The 21,987-nt window shown below is 44.7% G+C and overlaps 1 protein-coding gene across 3 annotated transcripts in view; it reads right to left on the bottom strand.

The window, feature by feature from the left end:
* The window catches only part of LDLRAD4 (low density lipoprotein receptor class A domain containing 4), a 260,237-nt gene that overhangs the window by 14,668 nt on the left and 223,582 nt on the right, over positions 1 to 21,987 (bottom strand). The window lies entirely within an intron of this gene.

Here is a 21,987-nt window from a genome sequence, read left to right as displayed (position 1 = left end):
TCTGCAGGCAGGAGGGTGCTCAGCCCAGCTCGGTGCCCGGGGCGGGCAGCAGGCTGCTGGGCATCCCCATGGCACATCACAGCACGGCCACCACGCTGTGAGCCCCAGGAACCGCTCTGGGCTGCGTGGCAATAGCGCTGCTCCCCACTTGCCGTGTGGCTGCTGACCCACGGAGCAGCCTCAGAAAACCAAGCCCCCAGCTCAGAATCAAGGGGTGAAAGCTGGAAGAGGACACGCCATCCCCCCCCAGCTGCCCATCAGGTCAGCACATGCAGGCGGACATTCCCACAGCGCTGCTGCACCGGGCTGGGCCGCTCGGATCATGAATGGATTTTGGTGCTGAACGAGTGCCATGTGTCCCACCAAGCTGTCCTGTCCGCACCCATGGGGACATGTTTCCTTCTCAGGTTCCCTGCCTCGTGGCAGGGGTCCCACCCAGACCCATCACCCACTGAGTGGAGAAAGGGCTGCAACTCCCTGCGTGTACTGAGTCACAGTGCTTCTCTGCAAAGCACCACCAGTCTAGCACCTTAGTGGGAAAGCCGAGGGCTGGTTAAACTGGGTAAGATCGAGGTGCAATATTTTAAGGATAGCTGTAATGATCTGTCACCTGTCTCCTAGTGACTGTGGAAACAAACTAATTCTGCAACCCACAGGACCTGCTTTTTTATTTTACTCATACTAAAGACGGTAATCTCTGAAATGGAAGAAAACACAATCTCCGCTGACCAAAACTGGAAGACACTGTTTTCTCAATATGACTATCCCTTTTACCCCTTTTTTCCTTCTGCTTCTCAACAGACATGAATGACTGTAACGTTCAAAGCTGACAAAGAGTAAGAGCAAAACCACTGCTCTGAAACTAGAAAATAATGGGGTGTTTGCCCCTGCCCACAGCCAGACCATGCGGGCCACCTGTAGGGGAAGCCAGGCGGTGTGGGGATGAGGCTCAGAGGAAGTGAAGGCAGCTAACCTGTGTGCCAGCACATACATACCTAGGTACATGATGTGGTTTTGTTTAATGTGATTAGGTGCAAGGAACTGACCAGATGGGAGCAGCGTGGAGATTAGGAGACACAAGCTGAAAGCAGCAAGTTTTGTGGAGGGGTTTAATGCAGATGAGGACAGCATTTAAGGCCTCCAAATTAACTTGCTGTTAGAGCTGTTCTTTACCGTGCATTAATAGGAAAGATTGTGAAATTGATTTCTCTCTTTTATTTTTTTTTAATCGTCCTGTGCAATCCTCAGTCAAAGAGCTGCCTCCAAATCTCCAAATCTGTTTTTTTTTTTTTTTTTCCCCCCAGAAAAACACAGCAGTCCTTGATGTGTGCAGTTAGCCACACAGCCCACATGGTCCCATGCAGCCACACCATGCAGTGGCTTGTTTTCCTGTGCTGGACAGAGGGTTCAGCCTGGGACACAGAATTATAGCATGCTGTTTGAAAAGTAATCACATTTCAGCCCTGACGATCCTTGCTCTGTTTATCCTGGTGAGTGACAAAATCTGCTCATGAATTATCCCTGCTGCAGGTTTATGTGTCCTCGCACACAGCCTTGGCTCAGGTAATTTACAGCCGGCTCCTCCAGCGAGGTTAAATGCTGTCGTGCCGATCGCACCCCAGCCCTGGTTAGCCTGGAGACTGCACTGCTGGTGACTGGCTCCCATACCACTGCTGGAAAGCGGGGATGGAATTTCCTAGAGCAAGGAACAGGAAACTATGCACATGGGGGGGGATGATCAGCACTGGATGCTCAGACCATGGAAACATCCCTGAAGGGACAAAGAAGGTGGGTGGCTGAAAACCGAGTTTCCATACAAGTATTCATTATACCAAACATCAACGTACAGCGACTTCCACTTTTTTTAATCACTGACATTAAAATGTCAGGAACCAAATCAAAGATTCATACCAGTTTCAACCCCCATGCCATGGGGAGAGCTGCCACCCCCCAGTTAGCTGCCCAGGGCCCCATCCAACCTGACCCTGAGCACCTCCAGGGATGGCGCACAACAGCTTCTGTGGGCAGCTGTGCCAGCAGCTCACTGCCCTCTGAGGAAAGAACTTCCCTCTAACATCTAACCTGACCCTCTCCTCTTTCTGTTCAGACACATTCCCTCTTCTACTATCACTATCAGACTGTGTAAAAAAAATTGATCCTCCTCCTGTGGATAAGGTCCCTTCAAGTACTGGAAGGCTGCGATGAGATCTCCTTTAAGCCTTCTCCAAGCTGAACAAGCCCAGCTCCCACAGCCTTTCTTCACAGTGAGGTGCTTCAGCCCTCTGAGCATCTTCACGGCCCTCCTCTGGACCTGCTCCAACAGCTCCACATTCCTCTTGTACTCGGGGCCACACTGAGAGCACAGCAATCCCTCCCATCCTTCGCTGTGATAATATTTCATAACTTTTAGCTTATTTTGAGCTCTAATCTAACCACGGGTTGTAAAAATGAGCCATTTAAGTAAGAGAAAACTTACTGGGAAGTTTTCAGGCAAGGAATTCCATGACTATTCAAAGTCATTCCAACTGCAGCTGCAATGGAGTACCTTACTGAGCTCGGCAGAGTCTCAGTGGCTGTTTCCACAGTTTCCAGCAAGTACAGGAAAGAATCATCCTCCACTATTTCCTTTTTTTTAGCTCATTCAAACAGGAGCTAGAAGAGATTCACTAAGGACCACATTAGAAAAGCTGAGAGATCACACCATGAATTATCCTACCATAGGAACAGATGAAAGTTAAACGAGAGACAGAATTAGCATGGGTGCTAGAATGCATGCATATGCAAGAATCCACCTCCAGCACAAAACTGAAAGTCCTGTTGTAGAAATACAGGTTGCTAAATAAGCTATTAGCGGTATTCTACAAACAAAAAGGAGTGTTCCTTCCACCAAAGCACGCTTTTCGGGGTTAGAATGTCTCCTGCCAGGTGGATTATTCAGTCCACAAATCCCAAATGCCAACAAACTCCCCGGCAGCCAGGAAAAGGAAACAATGGGGAACAGACTAACACAGTATTTCAGTGCTTCCTAAGGTGCTTCCTTGCAAACCTGGACAGCGCAGAAACCTTTGTAAGAGCACAAGAAAACCCAGAGACTTAGGATTTAAAGAAGAAAAAGAACACCACCACAACAAAACAAAAACCTAAGGGCAAAATACTGAACCAAGGCAAGAAGGGAAAACCGAACCAAGATTACAATCAGGTACAGAAAATACAAGCAGACTCTGATGAGCTGTGTTTTATTTCTGACATTAATACAGTCAGCTAGCTTAGAGATAGGAAACTGCCTCACTGACAGTGCAGTCTTGTACCTGAAAGAACAGAGAGGAACCTGCAAAATGTGGAATCAAAAGAAACCTGAGGGAGAGAAGCAATGTAATGTACCCTCTGAGGTCAGTGATAACAAAAAAAAAATGATGTTTTTTTAAATTTTTAAATTTTTTTTATTTTTAAATGCAGTGCCACTGTTAGCATCTAAAAGTAAGAAAGGGAACAGAATGGCAAGTAGAATGACAGAATGGCTTGGGTTCAGAGGGACCTTAAAGATCATCTAGTTCCAACCTGAAAATACACTGATACTGAAAAATGGATCTAGACTAAAACGAAGGAGTTTTCTTCATATGCTTTCATCCTATGGTTAACTCATTGTTTGTCCTCCAGCATTTACATACATGCTGTCTGGATGTATAATCATAAAGGAAATTAACCCTGGATAACCCCACACTGCAGCACTGCTATACAGAAACTGCTACAGAGAAAACAACCCCAGGAATAAAATCGGGGATGTTCAGACCATTGGAAATCAAGTGAGTCACACACGATAGGTCTGAAGGATGCGAGAATCTCTTCAGGAGAACATGCCATTAAACATTACAATCAAGCATAAAATTGCTCTGCCACAGTATTTTGTTTTATTTGCATTGTTAAATTCCTTCTCCTAACAATAAAGGATAGTTTATAGCACTAATGATTTTTATAAAAAGGAGCTGTGTAAATGAATCCCAAACGGGGAGCTACTTTCCTAAGAATGGCAGACTCAGTTTCCTTCCTTGATTGCAAATCAGTGACTCACAGATTTTGCCATCTGCCTCAGGATACAATGGCGCAGCTTCTAACGAGGCTTCATGATGGATTAAGGTCCTATGGTGCAAGGGAGGTGTAAAAACCTATGCAAATTTTAAAAAGCACACTGCATATCCACCAATTTCCATGGGGCAATAACTACAGATGCTTTGCCATTAACAACTGTCATCACTGGAACCTGTATGACTATGTTTCACTAAGTTTCACTAAGTTCTTTCCTTCTAGCTTCTGCAGCCCTGCTTAAACCAAAGGACATGGACACACACGAACATTTTTCCTTAGTAGATCTATGTACTCAAACTGGATAAGGGATCCCAGTATAAGAGAATTTAAAATTTACAAAGCACATTCACCTTGCTTGGAGTGCATCCCTCCCCAAAAAGATCAGACTGAGTCAGTGAGCATGCCTGATGATGTGGATTTGCCACAGCTTACAACTTCTTTCATGATATAAAGGAATAATTTTTATCCAACCCTCTGCTAGGCCCCCTCGTATCAGAAGAAGGGCATAAAACAGAACTCTGGGATACGCTTAGATCCCAGTGTGTCTTTGACTTGTGAGTCAAAATGGAGATATTTGTGAGCTGCTTTGATTCCAGCAGCTGCAGCTTTAAGGAAGCCCCTCAGTTTACAGTACAGTCTTGATAACTGACGACACTGGGAATAAGAACCAGATCTAGTCAAGACTTTTCTAGGCCAGCAAGAGTGAGGGCAGCTGCAGATATCATGCATTCAGCTCATGGGGAAGCATCGGGCGATTCCTCATACCTCACTGCTCTTCTGACTAATGGCTTGGGTGAAGGTGCAGATGTCACAGGATGTTGTGAGATGGGAGATGGAGGATACCCATATCCACTTGGCAGCAGCCAGGAAGCAGAAGTAGGATACTGGGAAGTACCCGTGTGTGATCGCTGCTCCTGGTTGTGTGTTTTAATGTGCCATCACAGACATTCCTCAGCCATCAGCAGCGTTTCCCAAGAAAACGTTTTAGAGAAAAGAGGGAATTGACAGAGCAAGCTCAGTGCTCGATGGGAATTGCATCCCTCACCGCTGCTTGTGAAAAATACACCTTTGGGTAAACACCCAGCAAAACGACAACCATGCTGCTGAAGCTATTTTTACCAAAGCAGAATGTGTTATCTTTTCATTTTGTATAAAGGCAATAAAAATTCATAAGATTCATGCTCTGCATTTAAGGAGAAAAGCTCGGCAATACAGCATTCAGACCACATGGTTTTTACCACTGCCATGAATGGTCTACGTGCTTCAGCCTTTTGACATGTTCACAGAGACGGTGTTTACACTGACTCCTTCAGAGTACATCACAGCACATTTTAATGATTCAGTTCAGCTCTGACAAAAGGAAACATCTGCCATAATTTCTTCTTTCGTGAACTTTATCACGATTAAAAATCTGACGTTCCACCAGCCTGCGTGCCAACCGAGACGCACGCCAAGTTCGGCGCTTCCCGATACATACAAATGCGTGCAGCATGAACAGCTAGCACCAACAGCACTGAGCCGTCACTGGCTTGTCAGCTCCCCCCACAAAAGAGAAAAAAAGATCACAGTTTGTGGGCAATGATTTCATAATCTTGATCTGGTTTCCATATGACAGAGTGTGAGAGCAAAAAAAAAAAAAGAAAATGCTTCATGACTCCATGTGATGACAACATCGGATTTCTGTGTCTTGCCCTACTGCAGGCAGAAAAATGTTAAAGCAGCATGTCAAAACTGGTGTAGCTTCTAAAAACTGATTTCCTAACATCACTTGATGGACAGCAAGCTAGCAACCTGATATGAAGCAGGAATCCAATCTCCTTTGTGCAAAATGCAGCCAGGCCCACCCAAGGCAGTTACTGCTTTCAGCAGAACCAGTGGCACCTCAAAGCTGGCTGCCTGTGCCTGTCCCCTCCCCATCCCCTCCAGTGGGACTGCCACCAAGCACGGCCTCCCCGAGCTCAGCCTTCAGCACCATGTGGAGCTGGGGCTGCTCGGCCACTTCTGAAGGTGGAAGTTCCAGAATTGTAAAGGTACATTTTCAAAATCTGTCCGGCAGCTAAGGGACAGGTGCCCTTTTCCAATGAGAAAATGGCAGGCCCCAAACAGCTGCAGTAGTATGTTTCTGTGTGTGTGACAGTAAAAAAAAACCCAACAATAAAATTTGCTTGAAATCTCATCAGACACACTGGGAACTGACAGCTAATGTGCCTTACAGTTGGTTGGCTGGTATTTTTGGACAGGAGGCTGCATTTCATACAACTTCATCACACGTTCCCACTCGGTACAACTGTACGTCTGACACTGTTATGACTCACCAGCAGTGTTTCAGTGTAGTCCACTCATGGGATTCCACTACACCCCACTCAGGCAGGACAAAACTTTCTGCATGCACTTCCTCGTTGGAAGTTTTGACAGTAAAGATTTGTTTGCGTGGCTGCAAAAAATGCGGTGTGTATGGGCGTGCACATAGAGTGGGAAAAAACATGAGACAGGCTATTCTTACTGCACTTCGGATGTGCTGTCACAACTGCAAATCCCAGCTGCGTATTCACCGAAAGTGCTAAGGGGATTTTTCCAGGACTTCAGGACACCCAGCATCTTTACCTGCACAACAGCTCTGAGCAGGATTTTGGCCACTCGGAAGTTCCCAACAAACAACTGGTGAGACTGTGTGGCGGTGTGCATGCGGTGCAGGATCTAGGACTGTCTGGTACCTGAGGCATGTGCTGGCCACTTGCCCACAGCAACTCAGCCTCCCTGAATGCCTGCTTATACAGGTCGCACGTATTACTGTATAGGTCTCGGCAGTGCCTCTCTCCAGGCAGCTTTCTGGGGCCTACAGCAGGTCGTGGCAGCATGAGGAGCTGTCCCAGCATGGTGATCCTCTATCACCCGCAGGAGAGCAGCTTCTCAAGCGGAATTTCAGCCATGTATGAGTGAGCCTGTTAGGAAATCAGATAAAATAAATAACTGAAACAAATGGAAGTGTGCCTGCTGAGCACGATCAGAAGAGCAGAGTACAAGATTTCAGCACAATGACATCAACATCCTCTTCCACTGCTTAACATATTGCTGCATACTCGAGAGAAACCACGTCCTAAAAACATCAGTGCTGCCCAGCAGCCAGTTCTCCTGGTGACGTCTCAATCCAGTGTGGCACAAACTTATAATTACCCACACGGCAACTTGACACCATACTGCAAGAGCTTCCTTGGGGGCATGCTCCCCTCGCTGCCACTGGGACACAAAGAGGGTCTCATGGGAAGAAGCCCAGAGCACCACCAGTGACAGTGAGGTGGAGGTGGACAGACACGGCCATCCAGTGCTGAGCAATGACAGCAAGGCTGGGCTGCTGCTGCTGCCTCAACAGCCGTACTTCCTGACTTGGAAGCTGTGTGTCATGGTATTTGCACAGTTTTGCTAAATTAATTAGAAAAGGCACACCCACTGAAGTGCTCATCCTGTTTTTTTAGCCACATCAAATGCCTTCACCTTGCCGTCGACACATCTAGTTTCTGTTTTGCACACAGAAGATAGTAAGAAAGGGATTGCTCAAGCCAAGACTGTGCATATGAGGAGCATGAATCTGTCATTCAGCCCAAACTGGCTCTCAGCCTAAATCTATCTGTTCTGGGGCAGGCTGCTTAGACATTCTGAAATTAAAAGGGCTGGGGAATTTTTCCTTTGCCTCTGCTCAGATTTCTTACTCTCAAAACCCAGATTAGGACTTTTTGTTCACTGTGTCTTCCTCAAAGCCAGCTTCAACCTGAATGTCTCCAAAGATATACAAGGTGTTTCGTTTTGGTTTTTTTTTTCATGTTGGTTTTTTTTTTTTTTTTTTTTTAGAGTCAAGAGTTGTCATTCTGAGTGTTACATCTCAGAACTTTGAAGGTCTGTTTTTCTGCTTAAAAAAAAAAAAAGTTGTTCTTTATTTTTTTTAGCAGTGTGAATTTCCACTGCATAAAGAACTATGAGTCCCAGTTTCCAAAATGTTCACATTTTATCCTTTTTTGCTGTATTTCTTCTGTTAATACTTTACAACTCTGCCTGTGAGTGAAGCAGCTTTAGTACTCTGTTGCCTACACATTTTGCCATTTCTAACACAACAGCGATGTAACCCATTTGTTTTCTCAGTGCATCTTTCAGCATTGCTTGTACTTCACAGTGCAGATGTCTAATGCAGATCAAGGCAGGCAACGCAGTGTATTCTGTTCCAAAAGATATCCCCACCTCCTCATTTGTTTTGCAACATGGTTATCAAAGCATTAAGTAAATAATGCTTTAGTTAGCATATATCCATTGTTTTACATATTTAGAACACTTTAGAGATGTTACTTAATTTCTTCACGTGCTCCTCCTGTGAAGTAGATGCTGAGAAGATTTTATATGGAAGGAAACTGAACTGCAGCTACAAAGCAAGTCAACAGCTAAACAGAATGATCCAACTGGTGGCCCTTACTCAGTTTTTAAGGCCAGAATTAATCCCATTTGTAAGGAAGAAACCAAATAAAAAATTGCAGACCACCTTTCTGCAAATGAACAGAACTCAGACCAAACTTTGAGCGCTGCTTTTTCTCCCTGAGCCCTAAACCGAAGCCCGACTCCTCTCCCTCAGTGCTCACATACCCTCACGGCTCACTGGTCAATGCAATTTTCAAAGTTTCCCATCTTGAACAATTTATTTTCAGGAACAAAGCCTGGAAGAGGTCCAAAAACCCAGTGTGTGTTGGCAGCGGCTCAGGATGCTGTCTAGGTGCGTCTGGCTTGCTCAACTAACAACTCTTTCCACTTCCTCCATTCAGAGCACATTTGTATTTCGCTGTACTGCAGCAAGCCAGGCACTAACTTCCATCCCTTCATTTCTAAAAAGGCTACCAGTTTCTCCCACCAGATCCCCAGCTTTATGGGCTGTCAGACATTCTGTTTTTTAGCTGGTGACTGAGAATCTGATAGCAAACGTACAGTTCGGGAATTACGGCTGGGGAAACAATTTCCCAAAATATCTGCATGAATGTAACGCAGAACTACACCACACTATAATGGTGAGTATTCTTGCTCAAAATGGAAGTGCTAAACTTCAAGCACGGCTCCGTGCCTGAGGCAATCTAAGAAACTTCTGCAATGAGTAACAGGGCTCGCTAGGCACTCTGCAGCCATCTCCTTCCCTCTCCTCCTCCTCTTCCAGGTAGCACCCACCACGATATGAAACTGTGGTACAGCTCTGCTTTTAAAACAAATTCCACTCTATGCTGCTGTCATCAGGACACTGTTTCTCAACTGCTGCCCTCCAGTAGTTAAATCCCGAAATGGTCCCTCTGAAGATTATTACACTGATTTTTCATGTGCAGAAACTCGGAGGGAAATAAACATTAATGCTAACCTAACAGTACTGTTCAAACAGTGAGAAATCCCCCCTCCCCCCTCCCTCTGCTGCTTAAAGCTGCAAAAAATTAAAGCCATAAAGGCATTTACAGAGAATGTCTTATTTAGGGAACAAAACAGAAGTGACTGACAGAGTTATTTGTCATTGCTGGTAAATAAATTTGTGCAGCTTACAATGTTTACCCTGGAGTACCAGCGGAAGATCCATTCGTGATGCATTAGAAACAGGCTTCAATGACAAACTTCAGCTCTCCGCTCTGGCACAGCTGATGTATTGACTAGACAGGTAGATATTAGGTACTCTGACTGTCTGGATGCTATGGAAATCACGCTGCACGCATCTGACCATTGTCAATGGCAGAAGACAAGCGCCGACCTCATTCTTATTCTAGCCAGGAAAAAGGCCTCGTCTGCATTAGCCTTTTTACTGAAAGGCTGCCATATTTGTCAGTTCAGACGCATGTAAGATAAGCTCCTTCCCCGTTATCTAATATTTCACCAGGCAGTGGAAACGAAGGATAAGCAGAACCTAATAGTCTATGTGGGCAGGAGATCTTGAATGCTGTCAAGCTCAGCACAAGGCTTGGATGCCCGAGACAAGGGGAAGTTTACAGCAGAAGCTAATCACTTCATTTGGAAGAAAAAAAACCTCACAGGGATTTGGAGAAACTGTTATGACTTATCCTGACTATGCAGCAAGCCAGACGACAAGTATAAAACCCTTAGTGCAGCATTACACTCCATGGCACTCCCTCCCTCTAATACAGGTACCACTCAGCTGGAATTGCAGCCTGGTCAGAAGGGATTAGCGGGGGGGGGGGGGGGGGGGGGAGCTGCAAAACCTCTGCCTTCCTGGAGCAGCTGCAGGAAACAGAAGGACAGACAGGGAGGAGTGAAACAAAAACCTGAATTCTAACTTCTCAGCGTGTTGTGGCACAGCAGCTTGCAGAAAGGTCCAAGGTGCGGTGGTCCAGGCTTACCTGACGCTTGCCTTGTCTGCCACTGTGCGGGCTTTTATGCTGCTGGGTTGTGGATACAGGGTGCTGAGGGAGTGTGGGTAAGGAGATAGCCCACTGCCAAGCTCACTGAGTAAGCACAGTTTAACAGCATATCTGCTCAGCAGACACACCATCTGAAGCATCAGTGACTACAGCGGCACTACTTGATTTCAGTGCCTCACACGAGAATTAAACCATATTCACATAGAAGTGCAACCCCACCACAAGCTTCTAACGCCGGGACGCCCAGGACAGCCCAAACGGGGTCAATTTGTGAGCGCAAAATTTGGTAGTGTAAACAGACTGCCAGCATAATGTCTGCCCTTAATGCCTCACCTGCCCACCACTAACAGCTTTGTCCCACCCTGCAGCCTTGCTGCACCACCCAACCGTCCCTGTCCCACGATGGAGTGACGCACAGTTGGTCACGAGAGGCCTGCTCCCAGGCCTCGGCGCTCACCGTGCCCACTGAGGAGGCCAGCTGGGAGCACGTGAAACAAAGCCTGGCTTGTGGCTAATTTTAGGCCTGGCAGCCTCAAGGACATATGAGGCCATCTTTATCTCCGGCTTTCCCACCTCCTTGTCCTTTAAGGTCATCCTCTGAAAAGGTCATCTCTCCCCGCAGCACTGTTTCCTTCCTCACACGAATGAGTTAAAACCTGGTGACAGCATATATGTGGTGACTGACCCAACCTGTGTGTGAAGCCGCCTTCCCAGAGCCTTCCCAGGGTGCTGGCACACAGGGGACATGGGACTGCAGCCCCTCCTGCCTCACCTCACCACAGCTGCCATGGTGTGCTCAGGCACAGATTGCGGGGCATTGAGCTACTTTTTTTCACCTGAACCTTGCAGCACTTCTTTGTTTTTGCCGCTGCCGTTGTCTTCTTTTTAAATTGTTGGGAATTAGGAGCTAGCAGAAACCTCTTAATTTAAAATGACCTGCTTCATGTTGCTAGGAAAGAAAAGGGAAGCGGAAGCGGCGCCACATGCAATCTGCCTGCTGGCCCTCAGCATCACAGAACACCCCGAGCTGGAGGGGACCCACAAGGATCACTGAGTCCAACTTCCAGCCCCATACAGACCACTCACAATTCAAACCTTATGTCTGAGAGAAGTGTCCAAACACCCCTTGAACTCAGGCAGCTTGGGGCCGTGCCCACTGCCCTGGGCAGCCTGTTCCATGCCCACAGCCCTGCAGTGCAGCACCTGTCCCTAACAAACATATGTTTGAGTTTCACTGTTCATTTCCTAAAATGCAGCAGTGTTTCAGCTAAACCCTGGGAAAAATATAATAACCTGATGGTCAGCCTTTGCTCCTTATAGTCTTCCATCTCTGTCAGTGATTTCCACACAAATCTATAGAGAACGTGTATGGCTCTCCATTGCAACACCACTGCTGGATCCCATCCACGGGGCTGTGACAGCCTCACGTGCAACTGAGGAAGGACGGAATGGAAAGAGGAGTTCCTGGGGAAAAGCTCATTTCACGTAGCCATATTTCATACCTCTCTTTTTGTTTCACATTCCAGCTAACACTCAAAAGCTTGCACAGAAACAAATAATCTCCTTCTCTTTTCTCTTTAATATTATTTTTAATATTCTTTTTCCGTTTCTCTAAATCTTGATTAGTCAGACACGTCTATTTTAAAAGCAGTCTGTAGCAAGTCCATTCTCTAATGAAACAACTAGGGCAGAATGGCTCACTGTTAATGTTGCATTTTAGTCATTAAAAATGTGCATTTGCGATTCTAAAAGCTGCTAGAGGCAAAACACAACAGAGAGATACGTACTCAAATTTACATTTAGTTTCCAGCCTGATAGATTCAGTGAAACTAAAATTAACATTTCCACCTTTTATATGCATTTATGGACAAATATACATTGAATAATAACCACCACTCATCTGAATCATCTTGCAGCAGAGGACTAAATGCCTTTTCAAAACCCTAAATAATTTAGCATCATAATAGTGTGAAGTGTGTAAAGATACTTTTATATACTACTGCATTAGCTCTGGGCACCTTAAAGCAACGGAGCACGATGGCTTTGGCAGGGAATACACACAGCCCATTGCTACAGGAACAAAAATACTTGAAGTGGACTGGAAACCATCACTAATAACAGTAACAGATAACCAAAATCATCATAACAACAAATAATGCAGACTATACAGTGGGATCATTAATTATGAAGAACCACAAAGACCTCGGTTTCAGATTTCATCCATGCTTGCTAAACGACATAATGGTAAAACGAATTCATTCTTACTATTTGTATGATGGAAGCACAAAGCTCCCAGTCCAGAACCACAGCTTCAGTGACCTGGGCAACAGGTAATTAAAAAACTGACAGTCCTTACATGTACAATCTGGAGGTCTGGAACTATGACAGAAAAAAAAGATGAATTTCTTATGAAACAGGAGGAACAGAATGCTCACATCCACTGCACAGAATTCTGGGTACTCTCAGCTCTTCAGCTGCCTGGCCCATAAAATCCCAGACAAACCCTGAAGGAAGCCTTTTTACCAATTTGACAGCAAATATTATTTCCCACGTATCAGGTACTATCTAGTGAATCACCAAGACAGCTTGCTCTTGTAGGACAAACTCCCACCAGGCCACAGGCGGTAAACATGTAGCCAGACTAAAGAGGCTAACGGGAGAAATGAGCATCCAGTGCTCTTCTTCTGAGTAGTAAAAGAAAGAAGGAAGACAAGGCCCAGATAGTACCACAAATAAAGCTGTTTCCTAATATGAATTAAAGGTTTAAAAAGAAACCAGAAATGGAATCTGAAAAGTTCAACTCAACTAAAAGCAAATGAACTAGATGGGCACACAAATGCCAATCTTAAAAAAAATACCAAAACAAAAAGCAAACAAGTTAAAGAGAGGGAGAGCAGCAAACAGGTGAGATGAAGCACATACCCAAGCAGGTACTCGGAAGCAGTGACCTAACGGGCTGCTCTGGCCCTAACAGCTCAGGAGCTCCTGGCACTACTGTCCTACCTGCAGCATCCCTGCTTTGGAAAGAAAAGCCTTTATATGGAGCTCATTCGTTAAGAAGTGGCTCTTCAGGCTACTTAAGACAATAATTTACAAGGCAAGATTCACTCTGTGCTTTGTTGCTGAGGAGAGCAGAAACAAACTTATTGCTCCTCTCCTATAGTGGTTTAAAAGAAGAGCGCAATTTCAAGGGCAGATCAAAGCCAGACTAATTATTTCCTTTCTGCATATCCTATAACTAAGTGTAGCAGGTCACTAGGGAAGGGTGAAACAAAAGATGAATGTATTTGCACACACTAACAACAAACACTAAGAAACAAGGACATTATTTATGTAATAAAAGGATGCATAAGGGAAAACATCAAAGCCTGTGTTAAATATACAGACCCACATATATATCACCAGTGGTGCCTAAATAACTAAGGAAATAAACTGGCTCTTCTCTCTCTCCATATTTACTTCAAATTATACGTAACTGCTGAGGCAGTTAAATCCTTCAAGTGCATTACTGATCGTAAGGGTTTGGCAGTTCTAGTGTTGCCCACTTGAAGTTAATCCCGTGACTAAACAAATACAGCGTTTTCACTGTTTTCTGCTGTTTGGAAGCATTCGACTTTACTACGGCCTGACTGTAAAGGTTTAGACCGCAGTCAGGAAGGCTAGGAACATGCTTTATTGTGATTTTTTTAATGGAAGTTGACATTGTTTTTTATACAGCTCCAGGAATCAGGGCTTTAAAGCACTCCAACTACCGTGAGAACTGAAGAGTGGTCAAGAATATAATTTGCCCCTAGAAACTTGCAAAAGCAAGATAACTATTGTTCTGCATCAGTTCCTCTCTACAGGGGGAAATCTCAACAGGAATATTCTCCTTATGTTACTGTTCTTTTGTCCTTTTCCCAGGTTACTCCATCCGCTAGTTAAGAAATTGGAAAGATCTGGGGTGAAAAAAAACAGTGTGCAAGTCCAATGTTCTGTCTATGATTGCATCGGTGATCTCCACGGCATACTCCCAGCACTCCAACCTCAACCACTGCTTTAGGGAACCTCCAGCACTGGCAGTGACCCCAGCAGACAGGGATTCTTACAGACAGCACACAATACACAATGGCATCTGCCAGGGCCAGGCCATAGCTCCATTCCTGCTAAGACCCATTTAACTCTCCAGGATTCAAAAGACAGATTTTAGCATACGAGCAGTTTTGCTTTTTTTTCTTCCCCAGGAAGACATGTTCTTGGACGATACACTTTTCTTTCACCCTCAAAGGGCAAATTAGGCTCCCTGGAACAGGCTTTCCCAAGGCAGAAAACCAGGAGTGATCTGAGAAAACCCTCTTGGCCAGAACGGAGTAAGGAAGTGACACAGGGAATATACATACGCAATGGGGACAGAGGGATGGCTGCAACTGCAAGGAGCGCACAGCCACCACCACCAGCTGGGCCTCCAGGAGTGGCAAAGAGTGCAGTCCTGCGGGAGTAATACTCAGCAATGTATTTATTGCTCTTTTTGTTCACTCTTGAAGCCTTAGGAAAGGCTGTCACCTGGCTCCCATCCAGGGAAGGCTGCACATAGCAGGCTGAATGTACGGAGAGGAGCAGAGCCTGGCACGCACGCATCTGAATGGCACACCTCAGTTTCTACAGTAAATCTCAGAGCAAACCCAAACTCCTTCTCCATTTCTACACACAAATAAAGGGCCTTTTATTTGCTTGACAGTGCCTTTTTTTTTTCCTTGCAGTGAGTGCCCTTTTACTGTTCCTTGACAAAGGGTACAGATACAGGCATTTCTCACCCACACAGTACTCAAATGACTTTCAAACCTTTGTGTTAGCTTGTCATTTTTTGCAGCTTTCACACCCCTATTGAAACAAAGCTTAGACAAACCCTGAAAACTAAGGATCTCTCCAGACATGTCTAGACTCTCAGTTCAACGAGGCACAATATTTTTGAACTCTCTAACCTTTATGGGAGGTGACCAAAGCCAGCTCAGACAGACTAAACTGACACACCGCCAGCTAATACCCTGAACACCTTAAAATGCAAATAGCTCTAATCTTATTAAAAATGGTGCAATTCTCCCTGCTGCAATGGCAAGAGGGGGAAGGGAAGCAAAACAGCAGCACAGGCTACCGTTCTCATCAGACAAACAAAGCTGTAATATTTCTGAATTATTTCCATTTACAGTTAAAGAAGTCTGAGAACTAGGAATTATTATTTTCTTTTAATCCACATTGAGACTGTATCTAGGCTAAGCGTGGGAGGTGCAGAACTGCCACCATCTCCCAAAGACATGACTAATAGAAGATTTGGTAAGGCAGAAAGACAATGCCAAGTCTTTCCTCACAAAGTGCAAGCTGGATGAAAGCAAGCATGTAGGCAAGTAGCTACATCATGCCAGTGTAGGCTCATGCTGTACCTTCGTTATAAAGCAGGAACCTCACTAACCTGGTGGAGCAAACCACATAGAAGAAACACAACAGAAACGTCACTCTCTGTGAGCCAGAGCTTTCACATTATCCTATCTCCTGCGTCAGACATAGGATAGAAAGAAACTCACAGCCCCACATAACCTGGGAGCTGGGCAGTTACAAGGTTGTTCTTTGTGCACAGAGGCTTACGCCATGGATGCTGTAAGCCTCAAATACCACATGACCGAAATTGCCTTAAAACCTTCTCATTTGCAGCCAGGTGAAGAATAGCCTCGATTTTCAGTCCTACAGGGCTACCACTGCAAACTTAAGGTAAATGAGGACTAATGAAAACTTTTTAATTTTGATGGGGCCACTCTTAGTATTGGGAAGAGAATGCCATGGTGGATTTCCACATTCTCTGCCAGCAAAGCATTTCCAGCTTCCTTGCAAAGCCTCCAGCCCTCAGTGAAAATGCTTCAAGTGATGTTGCACGACTCCAAGTCTGAGATTACTCACATTTCTGGATATCGAATTCCTTCCTTCTCCACTCCTTCACTTTTTTCTCCAGCAGAAATGTATTAGCAGCCAAGGCTATCAAAGTATCAAAAGGACATGGATAATAATGCAGTACCAATGGAAAAGCTATACCACAGTAGCACAAAAGCCTTCTTGCCATGCTAATGAGCGAAGGCATACAGGTAAAAGAGCTTCTGGAGCTCTGGATGCATTTTACTGTGGCGATTTGCAAATGGTGCAGAGTGGCAAGTACATACAGAAGGTGTGTGGCAACTTGACAGAGAGCAAAAATGCTTTTCTTTTCTTAGGATTGCTTCAGGAGGTGCAAGAAATTCACCAGTGAAAGCAAGAGGAGACTCATTTGTAGAACCTCTGTAGAACTTCCTCATCCTCAGCTTTGCAAAGACTGCTTTCCCTAAAGCGTGGATCCTACCACAAGAAAGTCCTGTCTAAAATAAAAACTCATCACACTATAAACACTAGGGCATAATCAAACATACATTTGCCTCCAGACCGTGGATTTTTGTTAAACTGGGACAAATCTTGCTCCAAGTACGGTCTCAAAGTAAAGCAGACAGAATGTACTTCCTAGAGCAAAAGGAATGAAAGACCTTACAGACTACAAATGCTATTCCAGACAGGCGCACAGTGATTCTGTCCATCTTGGATCACATAAGGCCATGTGCTTTCCCATGCCATTAAATAAAAAAGGTTAGCCGACATTCAGTACTTAAAAACCTTGCTTGAGTCAGACCAAAGAAAGTATAGGACAATCCATCTAAGTGGTCTGGGTTTCGCTACTACTCCCATGGATCTGAGAGATCTGGTAACAGTCTGCTAGTCTTCAGAAAAAGGGCCAGCAAGAACATCAGCAACTAAGGGAAACTTGCAGGGAATAAACAGCAGGATCTGGAAAAAACCTCAGGGGTAAGAGTGGGAACACAGCTGTCTGCCTGAGGCACACGAGCTAGAAAGAAGCTCACTGTAGCAGCTACTGATCTTCTAAGGAGTTTCAAAACCAGCAGGCACCACAACTGGCTTTCCCTCTAGCAAGTTATTCTAGATTGTAAAACAGATCAATTCTATTAATAAAAAATGAAATTCTGTCACTATGAGACACTGAGCAATACCTACTCCGTGGTGTGTTTTTCCAGCTTACACAAGTAGCCAGCTGCAGAGAACCTTGGGTGGTTACTGCTAAGTCAGTGCTACTAATTCCAGACCTTCATAATTTCCAAACTGTTGCTGAGTATCTTTGAAGTCCTGTCACCAATTCAGACTGTGTTGCAGAATTTTCTCCTGCAAGACCAGAGTGTTCACATGGAGCAGAGCGAGGATTTATATTGGGCTTAGTCTCAGAATGAGATGGCAGATAAAATGGGAAATCCAAGTGCACAGTGGAGCACGAGGACAGAAAGGTAGGAATGTCAAGGTTTTCTGAACAGCTTCGCAGACTTTACAGAATCTAGACCCCGCTCAAGTGGTAACACTGCTGGAATAGAATAGTGTAAAAGAAGGGGCAGGATGGCTTCTAGTTTACAAGAGCCATCTTCAAATTGCCAGACAGACTTGGGTCAGTCATTCTAAGCTAATAACCTAAGACCCCAGCGCAGAGCTTCACCCAAGGAAAGAATTTTGCTCACGTCTTTCGCTCATCTTCTTTGGCTCTGTTCCCAGTACAGCACTGCTGACTGTCTCACTCCCATCGTCTGGCAACTAGAGACAGGAAATTGGAGAGGCACCACAGCACTGGAACATAAAAGGTGCCAGCACAGTGACAAAAAGGCAGGAGATACCTCCTTTGTAACTCCCCATAACCGCACACAGTAAATCTTATGTGGACAATTCACCTCAGTGCCACAAAGAAGGAAAAGATCCTAAAAATTCTTCTGAATGCTGAAAGAGTCATTGGGGAATATAGTGCCGTTTTCTTTCACACTGCTAGCTCACTGGGGTCACTGGGTGCAAGGAAGGGATAGTACAAGGACCACAGCTGCTCTGCATGCCATGCACCACTGCCCCTCCAAGCTGCAGGGTCAGAAAAAAAGCAAAACTGTATCAACTCTTCGGTTTAACATTGCTGGTACTGCTCGCCCTGCAGTTCTAACACCTGCTAAAGATGATGTGGGGCAGAAGGAAGTGCAGTGAGCGCCAAATGAAAGAGGAGAGCCCTGAGCATTCAGTATGGGTCAGTTTGCTGAATTTTCTCAGATGACCTCAGCAGCACCTGTGATACGACGTAAGTCATTTTTCCTCGTACACTTCCTCCTGCACCACTGCACGCAACCTGGCTCAGCCCTTGGCAGAACCAAAGCTATGGGGTCCTTCAAGCTGAACAATCCCATTCAACACAGGGCCCCAAGGCATCAAATCCAGAACAGGTTGGAATTTATATTCTGCCAGTTGCACCAGTTTTAAGAAATACTCTTTAACTCAAGGAAGGAAATATGCTAATTTAAATCAATTAATTTCTAAAAAGACATTGAATTGGTACTGCTTGGTCAAAGCAAGGCTGGCAAGGGTTTCTGTAAACAAGCCAGCTTGGTAACTGGAAATACTTCTCTTAGCATGAGAGCACTTTTAAAAAGTTCATAAAGTTAAGCAGGAATCATCTTTTACTCCTACACTGACACTATGAATGCAGAATTCTTCAGACAATATAGTTTAGACCCGTTTCTTGAAAGTAATAAGCTACATCAGCAAAAAAAAAAAAACAAAAAAACCAACTGTTTTAAAATCATTACATCTACCATTACCATTCACTTTCTGCTGGCACAGCTGTAGGTGTTAGGAGAGTGACTTGCACACAGCCCTCACTGAAATACCAACATTTTCCAATGCTGTCTAAGCTAAAGTCATCAACTCAAAGAATTTTTGTGTAGAAGATGAAAGGAGCTTCCCAACTAGTTTGGAAAGGCTGGAAGGGCTAGTTTAAGTAGAAGACCCTGGGCAACCTCATCTAGCCGTGGCATCTCTATTCACTGCAGGGGAGTTGAACCAGATGGACTTCAGAGGACCCTTCCAACACTAAGGATTCTTAAGATTCTGTTCTATGAAGTGTACGTGGAGTAATTTTTAGACGTATTGATAATCTTCCCTTTACAAATGAGACTTGTCTTTCAAGACGTTCAACACTGTCACTGCAGTCAGTTTTGGAACAACATCTCGTGACATTCAAGATTAACAAAAATTAACGGTGCTGGAGGAATGAGGCAAAATTTTAGCAGTAAATCATATTGCTTTACAGCAATGCCAATCCTGTAAGTTTTACCCTTGAGTTTGCTTTAACAGTGTGGATTTGATGTAGTACCCAAATAACTCTTCAGGTAAGGTTATAAGAATGTGCCTTCAGACATCCAGCTACTGTAACAGCTCTGCTTGTAGCCCTTGCATGAAGCAGGCAGTTTTTAACACACAGTGGCTCAGAGCTGCAACTGTCCTCCACACAGGGTTTCCAAAGTCTCACTGGAACACTAGATTTTTTAATTCCATGTGCATTTGCTATTTCCCTACTCAGCTCTCACCACTGATTCCCTTGCCCAAAATGACCCATCTCCACTGTCACAAGCTAAAATTACACATAGCTGGCACATAACATTGAGGAATACGAAGGATTGTTTTTAATGTGATTTGCTTTTAAAGGCAAAAGTGCAGTTACAAAATTGTCGACCTACTTCTTCAACAAACAATCCAAAAAGCCCTCTTCAGAAATGAAAAATCGCCTCAAAAACTTCACTGTGGGAGAGAAAAAGACCCCATTACCTATTAAATTCCTCAGGGGAAAGAAAACTGGTATTAAGAAATAAGATTAGCAAAGGAAAAAAAGTTAGGAAAAGCTTTGGAAGATCTGGGTCATTAGGATGAGATTTCCATTTTATTATTTTTTTTAAGCTAGGGCTTTCTTAGTGTTCTGTGGTTGAGAACAGATTGTTCCTTGCCCTCAAGGCAAGCCCGCCACAGAGCTGCTGGGGGCCAGATGTCCCCTCTTCCAGTTCCTCATGTCCCACAGCCCCAACACCAGCACCAACTACTCTCCTGGAGAGCAAAGCCAGCCACCAAGCCTCCCATACTTTTGGAGCAGCAGGGGCCAGAACTAAAGACACGTTGCCTACAAAACACCTCTCTGTGGGTATGAGTGGAAGCATCTGTATTAATGGTGTCAACTTCTTCCTACCTCCTTGTGCTACTCTATTTTTTAAAAAACTTTTCTCCTTGAACAGGCCGCAGAAGGAGCCTCATCAGTTGGTTTCCCTTTCCCTGCTGGCGTGGATCCTGGTCCCACTGACAGTGCTGGCGAGGTGCCCATTGATTTCAGCGGGAAGAGGGTCAGGCCCGGTCCTGCCGAGGCTGCTCACGCAAGCACGCGTCTCCGCCCTTGGTTTCTCACATCGCACCCCATGCTGCCTTCCAGAAAGAGAAGACAGACAGGAACGACGCAGCCCTGCTGCTACGTGCTGCCCCTCAAAGCCTCATGCCTGAGTTACCAGGCGTGAGAGCACACAGTGTGTCCCACCTTTGCCCTCCAGGCCTTTCAGAATGGCTCCCAGCGGCATCTGTGCGCCATCTTGTCGCTCTGTCAAGGACCGCGGCTGTCCTGCTCTGTGGGAAAGCCCGGCGTCAAGGAAGCCATCTCAAATACTCTGACATTTGCACTTTTTCTTACAAGTCCCCAGTTCCTGGAGTCATGTTTCTTCTTGAGAAACTTGGCTTCCATTTAAAAGCTAATCCTTCCAGGTTCCCGTAATTGCAGAGGACAGCCTGAAAATCTGGCTGCAGAGTTTCCCAAGAGGAAATAAAAAGCCAGTAAACAAATAAAAAAGGACTGGAAGCTTTTTTGGTTTGATGTCATTTGTTGATTTTTCCTAACATCACTATTTTAAGCAATTCCCTATCTCTCTCTCTTTCTCTTTTTTTTTAAGGCTTGACACATGTTTTTTTGAATGTTTCAGACCAGTAATTTGCTTTGAGCTAAATCCTGATTCAGACTGCCATCAACGAAGATTAAAAAAGTGTTTCTTCACTTGTTTGTCAGCATTATCCCGTACTCATTAATTGCATTTTTATATCTATTCTTTTATAGTAATACTTTAAACCTCTTTCTTGGACTCGATTCAAACTTGGGAAACAAAGCCTGTCCCCAATCTAGAAAACCCTCAAGGCAACTAAGAGACTTGGAGCTCATTTTGTGCTTATGAAGCTGGTGTAGGAATTGTAAATATATACCTATGAGACACTCGAGATTGGAGAAAAAAGCTGACTGCTGCCCTTTGCAATTGGACATTTTACAAATGGGTATGTAATTGGGCTTTAGTTGCTGACCTGTGTAATGTGCACTATTTCAGTATTTCAGTATTCCCGACTCAAATGAAATGATGCTCATTAGAAAAATGTTCTGCTTGCATTATTTCACAGTGCTTAAAACTGCTCTTCCCTAAGCAGAACTGAAACAGAAAGCGAGATTCATATTTTTTATGCATGTATGCATCCTTTTTTTTTTTTTAAACACACTTTCTGCTGTTAGTGGAGCAAGACATGCAGCTTGGACAACTGCAGATGTTTAAGAAGAAGCCCTAAGAAAAGGAAAGAAAGAACA

Source organism: Cyrtonyx montezumae, unplaced genomic scaffold, assembly GCF_038088225.1.
Source record: "Cyrtonyx montezumae isolate F1298 unplaced genomic scaffold, pur_monq_1.0 scaffold_8, whole genome shotgun sequence".
NCBI classification, from domain to species: domain Eukaryota; kingdom Metazoa; phylum Chordata; class Aves; order Galliformes; family Odontophoridae; genus Cyrtonyx; species Cyrtonyx montezumae.
Note: the sequence above shows the minus strand (reverse complement) of the source record. Positions and strands in the feature narration are given on the sequence as shown.